This window comes from Pelodiscus sinensis, chromosome 1, assembly GCF_049634645.1.
Source record: "Pelodiscus sinensis isolate JC-2024 chromosome 1, ASM4963464v1, whole genome shotgun sequence".
Taxonomy (NCBI): Eukaryota; Metazoa; Chordata; order Testudines; family Trionychidae; genus Pelodiscus; species Pelodiscus sinensis.
This window is the reverse complement of record NC_134711.1, coordinates 119,183,335-119,199,765: the sequence shown is the minus strand read 5'-3', so window position 1 is coordinate 119,199,765 and position 16,431 is coordinate 119,183,335. Positions and strand designations below refer to the sequence as shown.

The following is a 16,431-nucleotide window of genomic DNA, read 5'->3' as shown; positions in this document are numbered from 1 at the left end:
ACACCGCTCTGGCCCACCTCTCCTCTTGTGCGCTGGTGGCCCATACTTACTAACTCCTCCTCTCCCTCCCATACTCCTGGGCACCACAAACAGCTGATTTGCAGCATTCAAGCTCTGTGAAGAAGGAGAAGGAGGAGCAAGCTCAGGGAGGAGGTGGGGGTGGAGCAGGGGCAGGAAGAGGTGGAATGGGAGCAGAGGCTGGAGTGGAAGGGGGGACTGAGCACTCACCAGCAAAAAGAGAATTCTATGCCTATAGCGGCCATATCTGGGAGCCTGCTTTAGCTCCAGGGCAAGGACGTTGGGAGCCATCTGAGGTAAGTGCTGCCTGGATGGAGCCAGCACTCTGCAACCTTTTCCACACCTCAAAACCGCTCCCAAAACCTGCAGTCCAAACCCACATCCCACAGCTAAATTCCCTCCCAGAGGCTGCATCTTGCACCCCCTCCTGCCCCAGGCTCAGCCCAGAGCCCTCTCCCATTCTCTGAACCCTTCAGCTGCTTCTCAGTGTGTGCATCCTCTCCCACACTTCAATTCCTTGTTCTAGTCCCGTGAAAGTGAACCATTATTGGGGAGAGCAAGTGCCAGAGAGAGGTGGGGCAGGTGGGACTGTGGGCAAAAGGTGGGGCAGAGGCTAGGCCAAGAGAGTTTGGGTTTGTGTGATTAGGCAGTTAGCAATCCTATATCTCGAGTTAACCAAGATGATGCTGACACAGCATTATTCTAATCTATGATGGCTGCTAATTTACAATCAGCATCATGTTAACAAATGTGATTTCTGACCACCATATCCAGACTTCATACAGTAGATGAGGCTCAAGAGACACACCTAGAGGAAGTCAAAATTGGTGATTGCTGCTACCGGTCTCAGAAAATTTGCATATCGGCAGCCGCTCAGACCTTTTCTGAGCTTCTTCTAAGGATTCAGTAAGATGCTTTGATATATTGAATCCTTTTATGATTGCTGTGATGATCTCTGACTTCTCTCCAAGCAGCTGGCTTTACAATGCTGGCTTTGTGTTTTCAATAGAGGAGAAAATAAATCACATTTCTGCTGCCATCAAATTATCCCTTACACATTTATTCAGGTCCAAGGATCATCTCCTCTGTGTACCCCTTATAATTAGGCTTAACAGAATTGGATTTTTTAAAATTCAATGGATAGTCATCTTTACTTTTTATAATTTCCCTATTTTTATTGATTTAAATGTTCACAGTTGCATGAAATTATGGAAGGAGCTAGAAAATAGGGAGGGGATCAGACAATTATTTAAATGAGACAGATGCTGAGATTCAAAAGAGTTAAAACTCTAGAACCATTCAAACACAAATTGTCATCGTCACTTGTCAAAACTTTTATATAAAAGGAAGTACCCTTAAATCAGACTCAAACATTTTCTCGTGTAAACTAAGAAAAATACTGCTTAATCTTACATTTCAATCAGCTCTACAGAAATATATTCCCCAGTCAGTTGGTGAGTGTATGGTGAAACTGACATTTACAGACATTTACTAATAAAAACTTAACTCCTTCCAAGACTATCTATATTACCGAGTATGGAGCCAATATGTTAGTCTCCTTCCCCTCTCACCTCCCATTATCTTTTTTAACACTACTGTAAGAAGTCTTTGTAGATCGAGAAATTAAAAAAAAAAATTGAACTCCCTCTTCCTTGGGAAGAATGTTTGACTGAAAAAACAGTAGCATTATAAAAAAAGAAAATAAAAGGGGAACTGGGAAAGAATCTGCTTCAAAGTATGCTACGCAATCGTTTGTGACCAGCTCCGTAACTATTAGTTATCAGAAAAATGTCATCACATGCTCTCATAATACAACTTCTCAATGTACAGATTCTTCAGGGGAAATCAGAACATAAGCCATGTGGTGCTGGGTTTTTTCATCACTTAAGTTCCTGTAATGCAAGTCTTTTTAAAATGTCCCCTTTTCCAAAACAATTTTAATTGCATCTTATCCTAGGTAAATGTGAACAATGAATGTCCATGCGATAGGATTTATTCCTTGTGTTCAGCTTTGAACACACTAAGGATACGTCTACACATGGGAGTGAGCCTCCTATTTCAGGAGGATTTAAAGCCTGAGTTCCAGCCCAAGTTGCAGCTTTAGAGCACCGTCTACAGCAGGAGTCAGCAACCTTTCAGATGTGGCGTGCTGAGAATTGACTTATTCACCTCTATATACAGATCCGAGGGCTGATACTTTTTAAAGTTAATGATAGTCCTGCTGATAGCATCTTCATTAATAAAGAAAGATGCAGATCTTACCTTTCAATACAGGGGTCAAAAACCTTTCAGAAGAGGCGTACCAAGATTTAACTTATTCATGGATCTGTGTGCTGGGGGAGCGGGGAAGAGAGGGGAGGGAAGGCAAGGGCTGGCTGGGTACGGTGACCATATTTTCTGAACCAGTTGCAGCTAGGGAGAACGGTTTATTTAAGTTATGAAACAGATTAAGTGTTTTAACTGTCTCATGTTAGTTTAATCAAACTTTATTTTAAATAAAGTAAAATATTATGGTTTCCCTGTTTTCTTTATTAATGGCAGGGATGGGGAACTGACCCACAGAACAATTAGTTGAGGATAACAAGTGAGAAGCAAAACAACTCCTCCAAAATGCCCCAGCCCTCACTGCTGTGGCCCCCAACTGACACCTCACTCCTCTGGAGCCTCAGCCTCATGGGGTGAAGGGAAGGGGGAGGGGGACTGAGGTTCAGGGTTTCCCATAGACCAGATTTACTTTTCTGGGGTTCTGGAGTTAGTGGATTTTATGGACCTCCTTAGACTCTGGGGTAGGGACAAAAATGAGGGGTCCAGAGTGTGAGATATGGCTGTCAGCCAGTAGGACAGGAACGGGTGCAGGATCGGGGAGGGAGGTAGGGTGCAGAAGGGGGAGAGGTTGTGAAGTCCGGTGCAGAAGCAGGCTGGGAATAGGGTGTCTGGTGAGGTGGAAGGAGCAGCAAGGGAGGGTGCAACGTGTGGCCTGGAAAGAGAGTGCAGCAACAATGGTGGACGAAGGGGAAGAGTGGGGTGTCTGGCTAGGAGGGAGGGTGTCGGAGCAAGCTAGGAGTGCGGGATCTTAAGCGGAGTGAGGGGATTGGGATGGGGGGAGGGTCTGGCCATGAGGGGGAACCTTGCTTGGCTTTGCACCCCCTTGAAGCAATGGCTGCAGTCACACTATCCCAGGCCACCCCAAAAGGAGGCTCTGCTGCTGCTGCCAAGGCTCACGTGGTCCGGGGCTGGAGGCACCGCTCTGGTAATTCTGGGCCGTCCCTGGACCGCATGGCTGTGGCAGCGGTGCCTCCGGTCCTGGCTGAGGTGTTGCTAAGGAGCCTCAGCCCCAGAACTGCCTCCTCCCAACAAAGCCTAACTTGCTGCAGGGAGGAAGGAGCGCTCTGCAGTGGATTTGCAGGGGAAGAGAAACAAGGTGAGCTCCCTCCTGCATGCTGCTGAAAATCGACTTGCATGCCATAAGTGGCATGAGTGCTTTAGGTTGCCGACCCCAGTCTACACAGATATTTTTAGAGTGCTAGTCCAAGCCTGTCTACCTCAATTCACAGGCTTGCTACCATGGGGCAATATAAATATATCTTTATTTAAGAGACTGTTGGAAAGTTGAGATTGTATCATAAGAAGCCCATGAGAGTAATTTAGGGAGATCCAAAGCATAGAAGCCATTCCCCAGACCACTACCCCTTTCCAAAACATCCAAAGTATTTTAAAGATGTGTTGGAGATTCGCTGCTGGCTTGGAATTACTTTTACTCCAAGACAGCACCCTCAGACAGAATTTTTAGGACACCCGCACACACATACGTACACCCACACAGTGCTCTTGCATGTTAGCTTGTTGATAGCATGTGATATATTCCGACTATCCTTTGAAATCATGCTTTACAGCACATAGTTAATGCATCCTAAATTACTACAGGTTGAACCTCTGTGGTCTGGGACCTTCTGATCCAGCAATATCCATGGTTCAGCAGGACCATGGATTAAGGACGTTAAGTAGTGGGTAAATGACTAATTGTGTACGCGATACAAATTGTATCGCGTACATGATTAGTCAAGAAAGGGCCGCTGTGGTTCTGCAGTTTAAAAGTAGTAGGTGCCTGGCAGCCTGGCTCCTGCTATATTTAAACTGCAGTGCCGCAACAGGGGTAAGTCCGGGACCTGGTGCAAGCTGGGACTGAAGCAGTCCCAGCTTGTGCCAGGTCCTGTGCTGTGCCTCTCCCTTCCCAGTCTCTCTACCCCTGCACGGAGGAGACAGTGCTGGGGAGAAAACTGACTTTTAAGCAGGCTCCCGTTTCCCCCCTCCTTGCTACTTCTGATCCAGAGGCAGCAAGGTGGGGGGTGGGTGGGTGGAATGTGAGTAGAGGACTCATCTACCCAATAAGCCTAGGCTTATTAGATAGTCAACTAATCGACTACTCTTTTACATCCTTACCATGGATGTTGCTCGACTAGAGAGTCCAAGCACAGAGGTCGCTGGGAGCAGAGCCAGTGGACTTCATGGGGCAGCGGAGCCCACAGCTGGCGGGGCTGTGAGCACCAACAGGGCCGCTGCCGGAGCTCCTGTGGTTGGTGGGTTCGCCGGAGCTCGTGTGGCCGGCAGGATTGCCAGGTATGTTGGAGCCCTCAGGGCAACAGCGGCAAGTAGCTGGGGAGAGGAGCCCAGCGGACAGGCTAGCGCCCCTCCCATGCCCCCAAGACTTTCCCTGGTCCAGAAAACTCCCTTGTCAGGAACCAGTCAGGTCCCCAGGGACCCAGACTAGGGAGATCCAGCCTGTATTACTGTTTCGGAGCTCCTACTTCACTATGCCAAGGAACTAAAAATATGACAGAGAGATTGACTAGAAAGCTGGAGCTGATTAGTCATATTAACAAGACAAGGTGGGTGTGAGATCAGTTACTAGCCCAGACCTGAAGACAAGCTCTGTGTAACCTCAGAAGCTGGTCTCTCTCACCAACAGAAGTCAGTCCAATAAAAGATATTACCTCATTCACTTTGTCTCTCTAATATCTTAGCACTGGCATAGCTACAAGAACAGAGCATATAGTCACATTAATGATATTTAGCTAGTTACAAGAGAGAAGGGAAGACTTGGTCTCAATACATTTTCTCCATTAGAGGAGAGCATATGTATGTACAGATCACCCACTGTTTTCCTCTGCATGAAAGAGGCAGACAAAATGAAACAAGTAAAAAGGAAAACAGCAGTCCAAACTCAAAAAAGTGAAATACTGTTTATAGTGACTCAAGATAAGCACTGGAGGAAATTCTATCAGTGTACCAATCTACTTGGCTGAAATTCTTGGAATCAGTTTTAATATTTACCAGAATAAAAAAAATAGCTGAAAAAGAGCCAGTGTGCCAAGTTATCCAGTTGAAGATTATATTTGCCAATGTAAAATATTCTACATTCAACATGTACTATCGTACAGTTTGTACTAAGCATCCATGTGGCTATTGGTTAATCACGCCTCATGCAGTTCTTCATAGCAAAATTAAACATTAAATCCAGGAGAGGAAAAACATGTTCTAGAATCTCAGAGCAAAGGTTGTAGCTTTGCGCTCTACTTTGTTAATCCTAAATGCTCATAGCTCTTTTATCTTGCAGTCACAGTAATGCTGCTAATGTTCTTTCTGGGTCAGAAAGTCAGGTTCAAAGAAACCTTGGAAGTCTAAACAGCACCTACTAGGTGAGTGCATAGCATACAATTTCCATTCAGTGTGCTACTAAATGCAAAACCATAAAGCAATATTAGAACAAGGAAAAAAAAGGGGGAGGGGATAAACAATGCAATCTCAAAAAGAAAATGCATGAAGGTATGTACTGACATGGTGGACAAAGACAACTGTCTTGGGTAATGTTTCAAGGTCACTATATAATCCTAAAAACAGTAAGTTTAACAATCTCTGCTCAGCATAAAAGAACTGCAGTATGGGCCAGTCAGTAATTTTATATAGTCCAACAACCATGCTTTGAATCCAGTGCTGCCCTAAAACAAAATAACCTTTTATCCAAGCCAAATACTATTTGGTTTGTTCTCCAGGCCACTTATGGTATAGATTAATCTTCTGCTGTAAACAAACTTCAAACTCTAGTTATAATGGTAATGCTAATTCGTAAGTAAAAATGCAAAGTTCATTCAAAACAAACCTTTGAATGGATCAGAGTCAGAAACCTTCAAAGCCAAAATCACTGTTTGTAATCTGTCACCGGTAGCAAAGAGAGAAGTGGCTTTGATTCCTAATAAAGAATAGTGGTTTTCAGAGTAAAGATAAATTCACAGTTTTCTGATTCTTGCAGCATATGTTCATGCCAGCAACTCAGTAAGACATAGTGCATCTTTCTGAACTGTTTTGATGCAGTTTCGATATTTAATCACACAAATCCATACAAAAATGAGGTTGAGAAAACATTAAAGATGTGCAGTTAAGCACTCAAAAGGCATAACATGTCAAAAGCTAAGGTTGCATGCCTTGTTTTAACTCTGACCTCTTGTGCAGATATATTACCATACACCTGTACCTCTTTAATCCAGCAACCCTAGGAGACATGGCATACTGGAATAATGATTTTGCTGGGCTATGGAAGGTGCTGCGGCTCCTCCCTCCCTCCCTGCCTGCCTGCCACTCCCACGGCTATGGTAACAACAGAGAAAAGCCTCAAGGGAAGTGACCTTGTGTGCTGCTGTTTCCCCAGCTGGGGAGGAGTGCAGCAGCACACAAGGCCATTTCTTCCTTCGTACTATAGGTGTTCCCGGATTAGGGGCATCTGAAGGTTTAAGTGTATGACCTGTAATTAAGATGCCTGCTTATTACAGCCTAAACAATACAATTATACATTCTTCTCTGTTCACTAAAGTATGTGCATCTTCTTAAAATATTCCTTTATTTTTGTATATGCCTATTGGATCAATGAGCCAATGAAAACAGTTTGTCAATGGACAAACTATAGAGTAAGTTCATTACTGAGAGAAAAGAAGTCAGTAATCCTATATTATACAATTTCCCTCGAGACAAGCAGCAGTCCAGGAGCTAAAAAAAGCCCGTGACAAATGCTGGCCCCCTACATGCGCCAATTATTTTCCATTAGTACCCAATGTTGGTATCCTTCCATTAGAAATACACAGTATATAGCAAGGCTAGTCAAGTTTGGAAGTCCTGGGTGCCACAATGATACTCACAGCACATTCCAAGGGATGCAACTTAAGTGTGGTTGCATATACATGCAAATATACATGCAAATAGCTTCTTTCATACTGACGGACGGGCATGAATACAAAGATTAAGGCAAGACTACACAACAAACAGGCCTCATTTAAGTCAGTTCTGCTGATATTAATAAAATGCAATATTTACCTGATTTCCACCCATATGACAGTGCATTTAATGAGCAATGACAGTCCAGGAATTTAACTACTAAAATGAATATCAGCAGAAGACCATTACATTATATTATTTTTTTTTTTTACTCCCACTAGTGGCTGCACGTTGAGTCCTACGTAAACCCAGATGACTCTGTGGGCTGCAAACAAACAGGCCATGGGCCGCATGCGGCCGTGTTGAGTAGCCCTGCAGCATAGTAAGAACTGTTTACTTGAAGTTTTAATATACAAAATACGTCCATGGACAGTTTTGTAGTTCTGTGTATTGCCAGAACAGGTCATGTTTTCTAGACCTTTAATAAATTTTCTCTGCACCTTCTCTATTTTGTCCACATCTTTCCTGAAGTGTGGTGCTCCAAACTGGACACAGTATTCCAGTTGAGGCCTAATCAGCGCAGAGTGGAGTGGAACAATTACTTCTCATGTCTTGCTCACAACACTCTGGTATGAGGTTGGCTTTTCTCCCCACCCCTCCCAACAAGGTCACACTGTTGATTCATTTAATTTGTGATCCACTATGACCCATAGATCCCTTTCTGCAGTACTCCTTCCTAGACAGCCATTTCTTGTTTTGTATTTGCAAAACTGATTGATCCTTCCTAAGTGGAATACTTTGCATTTGTCCTTGCTGAATTTCATCTGATTTACCTCAGACACACAAAGACATTGAGTCACCTGTGCTGCTGCTGCTGCCCACCTTCTTTGTAAGCCCTCAGAACCACCCTTTTGCTCTGTTTGTACACAACGGGCTCCTCCTCAATAACTGGAGCTTGGGTTACCAGATATACCCCCCAAAATATCGGCAGGCACTCCCTCTAGTTGCTAGTAGAAGCTAGGCGGGGGTGGAGGGAGTGGCTGGGAGCCATGCCCCCCACCTGGCTTCTGCACGCAACCAGATGTTCCCAACTGGCAGGCGGGGCTGTGACTGGCGCTGGGAGCCTCTGGTTGTGTGCAGAAGCCGGGCGGGGGGGAGTGGCTGGGAGTCCCAGCCACTGCCCCCGCCTCACCCGGCTTTTGCATGTGACCACAGGGCTCCCAGAGCCAATAGCGGGCCTGCCTCCCAGTCACTCCCCCACCCCTGCCAGGCTTCCGTCCGGCGCCCAGCCGGAAATTTAGAAAATACTGGACATTGCACAAGTCCAGTATTTTCTGAATTTTTCTACCGGACAGAGGGTGCAAATACTGGACTGTCCGGTAGAAAGCCGGACACCTGGCAACCCTACCTGGAGCTCCTAGACACTATAGTAACATCACAAAAATCATGTTCCTTTACTAGTCTCTCTACCATTGCACTTCCCATTGCAGAAGCAACATCTACATTTGTACTACAGATGTGAGGTATGAAGAACACAGTGGGTGTACCTCAGGATTCCTAACAAAATCTTGGCTCCTCTCCTGACCCTGACAACGTTTCTTGTTGGTATAACTTGCATCTGGTTGGAGCCCTGACTGCAGTGGAGGACAAAGAGACAGAAAGGTAAGTGAAGGAGAAGGGGAACAGAATGAGAAACTTTGGGAAAAGAGAATCAGCACCTACCCGAGTGGTAGGCAATAATTTTTGATGGAGGGCCACACCAAGATTTTTGTAAGTGGTCAAGGCCACACTTTTCTATGGAGGGGCTCTGAGTCAGAGGCTGGGTGCAGAAGGGAGCTCAGGGTAAGGGACTGGGGTGCAGGCCAGGATTCAGGGTCTGAGAGGGAGTTTGGGTGAAGGAAGGGATTGTGACCTGGGGCAAGGGATTGGCATACAGGGTCTGGTAGACGTATGGGTGTAGGAGAGGTTTCTGGCCTGAGGGAAGGTTGTGGGATGGGGTGGAGGAAGAGTTGTGACCTGGTTAAGATGGGAGGAGGTATATAGAGGGTTTGGTTGTGACCTGGGGCAGGGAATTGGGGTGCAGGATCCAGGGGGTGGTATGGCTGTAGGAGAAGGATTCTGACCTGGGAAAGGGTTTAGGAAATCAGAGGGTGCAGGGTCTGGGAGGGAGTTTGATGAACCTCACCCCGTTAACCTTAACATATAACCGGTTTACTAAACAGGATTTTACATCCCTAGACTGGACATTTGTATGGATAACTACAATATCCAGAGAGTTACAATAGTCAGGCTTATCAGCTACCAAGAGCTTGGAAGGGATAGAAACTCTCATGCTTCAGGGCTTAAAACAAATTCTCACTGTGGCGGATGAGGGGAAGTGTCCCTGTTAAATTATTCCATAGGTATCTACTGCCATGCTTCATCCACCACATTCTAACATGTGCTACTAACCATAGTCAGAGACAGCACAGTGGACTTCATGGAGCTTGGGTCCGGTCCAGCCTAGCAATTTCTAGTTAAGATGGGACTGCTATAAAAACATTCAGAAAGGAATCGTGTATAGGACACAAATAAGCCTAATCTGGTCCCTTAACCATCTGCTGAGATCTCTCATGTGTGAGTGTCTAACCCCACGAAAGAGATGGGAGAGGGGGAAATTTAACTCTTCCCTATTTATCATGATCATTTAAAAGGCTGTTTTCTAACATGGTTGTTTTTAGAGAGATTACGTATGGCTGAGCTATACTTTCAATCACCTTTTTATTTTAACATGCTAAACTTTTTAGGTCAGATTGTTTGATTTAGCAAGAGTAGCAACATGAAAGCTCTAATGGAATTGAAGGAAAAATAATTGCTAGTAATTTTAATCAAAATTTAAGGTTTGAACTCAATACCTTTGAACCATGAAGTTGACACTTGATCCACTAAGTGACCCAGGCTTAAACTATTTAAATTCATAGCAATAAAGACAGTCTGGCTACCTGAACTCATTTTCCATTAAATGCCAACAATGATTAAAATAATCAAAAATTAAAAGTCTAGGGTATGTCTACACTACAATGTTAGTTCGAACTAACGGACGTTAGTTCGAACTAACATTCATAGCCGCTACACTAGCGCTCCGCTAGTTCGAATTTGAATCGAACTAGCGGAGCACTTAGTTCGAACTAGGAAAACCTCATTTTACGAGGATTAAGCCTAGTTCGAACTTACTAGTTCGAATTAAGGGGTGTGTAGCCCCTTAATTCGAACTAGTGGGAGGCTAGCCCTCCCCAGATTTCCCTGGTGGCCACTCTGGCCAACACCAGGGAAACTCTATGCCCCCCTCCCGGCCCCGGACCCCTTAAAGGGGCACGGGCTGGCTACGGTGCCCGTGCCAGGTGCAAGCCTGCCAGCACCCAGCCAGCAGACCCTGCACCTGGAACGGCACAGAGCCACCCACCCAATGTCCCCCAGCCCACCCCCTCTTCCCGGGACCAGGCTGGCGGCTCCAGGGAGCTTGCCCTGGACCGCAAGAGGCAGGCACCTTCCTGGGCTAGTGCGGACATCGTGGACCTCATCCACGATCTCCGCACTAGGCACAGGAAAGTGGCCGGCTAGGGCAGGAGAGCTGCCAGCCTGGCCACCCAGGAGCAGGTGTGCATGAAAATCAAGGGGGTCCACTGAGACCCCCGACCCTGAGCCCTGAGCTTACAATGGCCATCCTGGGTCAGACCAAAGGTCCATCTAGCCCAGTAGCCTGTCTGCCGACAGCGGCCAACCCTAGGGACCCTGGAGGGGATGGACCGGAGACAGTGACCCAGCCATTTGTCTCGTGCCATCCCTATCCAGCCTTCCACAAACTTTGGGCAGGGTCATCACTCCTACCCCCTAGCTAAGACTACTCCATGGACCCAACCTCCATGACTTGATCTCACTTCCCTTTCAACTCTGTTCTAGTTGTAGCCTTCACAGCCTCCTGCAGCAAGGAGTTCCACAGGTTAACTCTTTGCTCGCTCTCTCTCTCTCTCTCTCTCTCTCTCTCTCTCTCTCTCTTTTTTTTTTGTCAAGAACAACTTTCTCTTACTAGTTTGAAGCCTGATACCCATCCCTTTCCTTTGGTGTCCTCTAGTCCTTCTTTATGGGAACTCATGAAGAACTTTTCTGAATGCACCCTCTCCACCCAACTCCTGCTTTTAGAGACCTCTATCCTGTCCCCGCTCCATCTCCTCTTTTCTAAGCTGAACAGTCCCAGTCTCTGTAGCCTCTCTTCATCTGGGACCTGTTCCCAACCCCTGATCATGTTAGTTGCCCTCCCCTCTCCCACCTCCTTTTCCCAGTCTCCCCCAGTTTTGTTCAATAAAGACAGAGTCAATGTTGGAAGAAACGTTATCTTTATTTTGTACATCAATAAGAAGGGGGGCTAGGGAAGGGTAAGTGGAAGGAGGTGAGGGAGGAATGGGGTACGAGCCCCCAATGGGGAGGACTGGGCTGGCTCTGTGGGCTTCTGGGGGTGGAAGCTCTCCTGCAGCTCCCCGATTGCCCCCTCTCCCCAGATGGCAGCCTGCGGCAAGTGCAGCCGGGCTGATGGCCGAGTGGTGTGATGTGCTCAGTGTGGGTAGTCCGGGGAATCCAAGCCAGGACTGCTTTGCAAGCGGGGCACCCCTTAGAACTGTCTGTCCGGGGTGGGGGTCGGGACCCTTTAAGCGCAGCCCTCGGCTAGCCTGAGACAGCAGCTCCACGCTCTAAGTCCTCCTCTGATGCCCTGCCGGCACTGCTTCCGGCCATCCTTAAGCCCTGTTCAGAGTCCACTCAATGTGGACTTGCTAGTTCGAATTAGCAAAACGCTAATTCGAACTAGTTTTTAGTTCTAGACGCGTTAGTTTGAATTAGCTTAGTTCGAATTAACTAATTCGAACTAAGTGAGTTCGAATTAGCGCTGTAGTGTAGACGTACCCCTAGAGAGTTTGAATGACTACGTGCTCCCATGATCTCCATCCATGCAGAAGGTAATGGAAATCAGATTTAGACCCTAGCCTTATACAAATCTACATACACACCCAACTATATGGATATACTTAAACAACAAATAATCTAGTAGCACTTTAAAGACTAAAAACATGTAGATGGGATCATGAGCTTTTGTGGGCACTACCTACTTCTTCAGATGACCGGAGTATAATGAGTCCAGATCCAAGGTCAGACTATTTGTTGTTTAAGTATGTCCTGTTACAGACTGACTTGGCTACCCTTCTGAAGCTATATGGATATAAATAGTCCTCTTAAGTTCAATGGGAGTGCACGTGTGTAAATTTATTCATGGGCACAAGCAACTAGGGCTCTAGGGCTTGTCTACATGGCAAGTTATAATGAGGCAAGCCAAGAGCACTACTTTGCAGCACAGTGAAGTCCCATGTGAACACGGCTACAGTGCAGCAGAAGTCCAAGAATGCAAGCTGCATTCTGGGGATCTCAGTGGACTGCAGCAGTGTCCACACAGGATGATACTGTATAGGAAGCTGATGCACTGTAGGGTCGTACCCTGCCTTGCTACATCATAACTTGCCATGTTGACAAGCCCTCATTTTATGTCCTCCAATAAAAAAAAAAAAGTGTGAGCCCAAGGTAATAGCCCTATATTCTGGCAAGTTATTTTACTGATGAAATATTTTGCACTCCTCTATTGCCTTCCATCTGAGCACACAAACATTCAGGTTTACACATGATATAACCATTTTACAGATGGGTTAAGTGAGACAGGAGGTGTTTGAGCAAGAAGCTTGCCCAAGATCAGAGAGCACAAGTCATGGCAGATCTGAAGATAACTGGTCTGGCTTACACTTGCAACTCTTACTACTAGACAATACGCTCTCTCTCTCTCTCATTAACAACACCCACAAGAACGCAAAATACCATTTTATGTGATGGCAATGTTATTAGATCTGTGAGGGGTAAGGGGCAGGGAAAGAGTCACAAAAAACGTATTTCAGCAAGGCATTATCCCTGATTAACAACACTGAGATGTGGGGTCAGCCCATCTTATTGCTATATTGTATTTCTGTTCTATTAACAATTCTACCTTTAGAAGCAGCGAAGAATATCGTAAGTTACCTATGTGATTTGCAGTGTTGTTGTAGTAGTGTTGGTCTCAGGATATTAGAGAGACACCAGGTGGGTGAGGTGATATATTTTATTAGATAGAATTCTATGCAAGAAACAAGCTTTTGAGCTATTCAGACCTGAAGAGCTCTATGTAACTTGAATGCACATCTTTTTCACCAACAAAAGTTACTCAAGTAAAAGATATTACCTCACCCACCTCAACTTTCTCAAAGTAACATATGCCAATTTTAAGCTGTACTACTTTATACTGCATGATTACTTCAGTATTTCTGCAATAATAAACCTGAGACTGCACTTTGCTATTTTTTTTAAAACCCACTATTTATTGTGTGCAAACTCAAGCAATAATGTGCTCTGTTTTTCTAATCCACTGTAGATTTGGTGCAACTCAATTTAATCTTGGAGCTTTTACAGCAGGTGTGTTTCACAACCGACGTTGCTGCTTTCAACAGAAATTTCTTGCAAATAAGATAGCCTTTATGCGATTTCCCAGATCTAATCCCAGCTAAGCCATAAAAATGTTGTAATGCATGTTTGGAACAACTCGAACAAATCTTTGCTCTTTTTTCAAGAGTCCATCTAGCTTTCACAAAGAAACAAATACGCCAGGAAGCCAATAAAATATTGCTTTGATGGATTCTTAAAAAAATGCAGACAGCTGTGGCTCTTGTTCAATGGGCCCATGCTTTGCTGATACTTTGCTACAGTGAAAAACATCCCTATTTAAAGCAACACTGTCATTTTAATTATTTTCCACAGGAAACAGTGGCTGGGACGGGGAAAAAAAACCATAAAAAGACTTTAGAAATTCAGACAACTTTCTGGAGACTGAAATATTCTGTTTCCATATGTTTATACATTGTCATTTTGATTATTAAGGACCCATTTATTCCCTGGAGAGGAATGAAATCATAGCAAATGCAATGTGTGGCTATAGGGGATAGGAGTTGGAGGAAATCACTATGGAAAAACGGGACAAATACGGATGACCGTAATATTCATTGTTCTTCCTCATATTTCAACAGGGTAGGGAATGGAAAAAATATGATAGAAGATGACCCTCAGTAGTCTCTCCCAACCCTCTAGTTCAAAGCAGGACTAACCCCAACTAAGGATGTTCAGGACTAGTTGACTATCCAATAAGCAAAAGCTTATCAGATAGTCAGTCGACTAGTTGATTCCCCCCCCCCCTTGTTGCATCTATCAGATAGAGGCAACAAAGGGGGAGGGGAAGGGGGTACTTCAAAGGGCAGCGCCGCACAGCTGATCTCCAGTGGCTTAGCTTTGCAGCGCTGCCCTTTGAACTCTGCCTCCGTATTCCAACCGAGGCGGCGTTTTCAAGTGGCACTGTGGAACCCGGGGTCAGCTGAGGACTCCCCAGCTGATCCCGGCTCCATGTTGCATCTCAAATCGGCAGTGCAGCATGGAGCCCAGGGTCAGCAGGAGTCTTTGAGTCTCCCGCTGACCTCAGGCTCCATGCTGCACTGCCAATTTGAAATGCACAAGAGGACTCTTGTACACTTCAAAGTTGGCACCTGCATGCAGCCTGGAGTCGGTGAGACTTTCTGCTGGCCCCGGGCTGCACACTGTGTTCCACATTCCTCCTCTGAAATATAGAAGAGCCCCAGTGGGGGCTGTTGTACATTTCAAAGGAGGAATGCAGAAGTGCCTATCGACTAGTCGATGGAAATTCCATCGACTACTCAACTAGTCAATTAACCAATATTTAACATCCTTAACCCCAACTAAATGGATAACCCATTCCAGTGCTTCACCACTCTCCTAATGAAATAGCTTTTTCTAATCTCCAACATAACTCCCCACTGCAACTTGAGACCATTGCTCCTTGTTCTGTCATCTGCCACCACTGAGAACAGACTCTCTCCATCCTCTTTGAAACCCCCCTTCGGGAAGTTGAAGGCTATTATCAAATTCCCTGACCTCCCCCCCCCCCCCAACTTCTCTTATATAGACTAAATAAGCCAAGTTCCTGAGTGTCTCCTCAAAAGTCATGTACCCCAGTCTCCAATCATTTTTGCTGTCCTCTACTGGACTCTCTCCAATGTGTCCACATTCCTTCTGGAGTATTGCATCCAGTTTTGGGCCTCCCACTACAGATGTAGCGTCACTAGTGCTGAATAAAGAGGAATAATCACTTTCTTGATCTGCTGGCAATACTACTATTAATGCACTCCCAATATGCCATTTGCCTTCTTGGCAACAAGGAGCTCACTATCCAGCTTCTCATCCACTGTAATCCCCAGGTCCTTTTCTGCATAAATGCTGCTTAGCCAGTTGGTCCCGAGCTTGTAGCAGCGTGTGAGATTCTTCCATCCTAAGTGCAAGACTTTGCACTTGTCTTTGTTGAAAGATAGATTTCTTATGGCGAAATCCTCCAATTTGTCTAGGTCACTTAGAACCCTATCATCCACGCAGCTCGGTGTCATATGTGATCTTGCTGAGGGTACAACCTATCCCATCATACTGAAGAAAGGTTACTGATATCCACCTAAAGCTTCCCATTCTAATCAGCTAAAAAGGTTACTGTTTTCTTCCAGAGAGGGTTCAGCTGAATTCTACATCCCCAAACTTGCAATGTGATCTGCAGAGGTGGACAGCTGTGCTCACTCATACCACTGTGAAGGATGGGGGCCTGTGACTGAACAGTGCTTATGCAATGGGGCTCTGGGCTGCCTGGGGATTCTAGGCACTGCTGTAACACAAATATTATTGATGTGATGTCACCTCTAAGTAGTTCTTTTTTAAATGGGCTTCTAGTTTTCAACATTAAAAAAGGGGAATTATAAAAGAAGATTTTATTTACCGAAAACTACACTGGTTAACTAGCAGGACTTGTTTGTATTGGTTTTTAAAATAGACAACCATGAGAACAATGGAAAAAACAGCTCACGTCTCCTGGCAGGAGTTCTTTTTTCATAGTGAGATTTCCTGGTTTTCCATTTAAACTGTTAAGCTGCTTGTTTTTAATTTTACTTTTTGGAGAAGAACTGTTTTGTTTCTTTTTATGGAAATTGGGTTTTGCGGACTCAAAATTGCATGGTAAAATTTTCCTCATCTTGCAACAATCATATAGTACTAGAGGAAATC

General features: G+C 45.2%; 1 protein-coding gene and 1 long non-coding RNA gene across 5 annotated transcripts in view; one reads left to right on the top strand and one right to left on the bottom strand.

The window, feature by feature from the left end:
- The window catches only part of LOC142818523 (uncharacterized), a 51,995-nt gene extending 35,878 nt beyond the window's left edge, over positions 1-16,117 (top strand). The window contains exons 3-5 of the long non-coding RNA XR_012896027.1: positions 8,712-8,883; positions 13,700-13,740; positions 15,882-16,117. This is a non-coding gene — a long non-coding RNA (uncharacterized LOC142818523). The remainder of the gene's footprint in view (positions 1-8,711; positions 8,884-13,699; positions 13,741-15,881) is intronic.
- RASSF8 (Ras association domain family member 8) overlaps positions 1-16,431 on the bottom strand; it is a 130,044-nt gene that overhangs the window by 12,066 nt on the left and 101,547 nt on the right. The gene's annotated exons all lie outside the window — the stretch shown is intronic.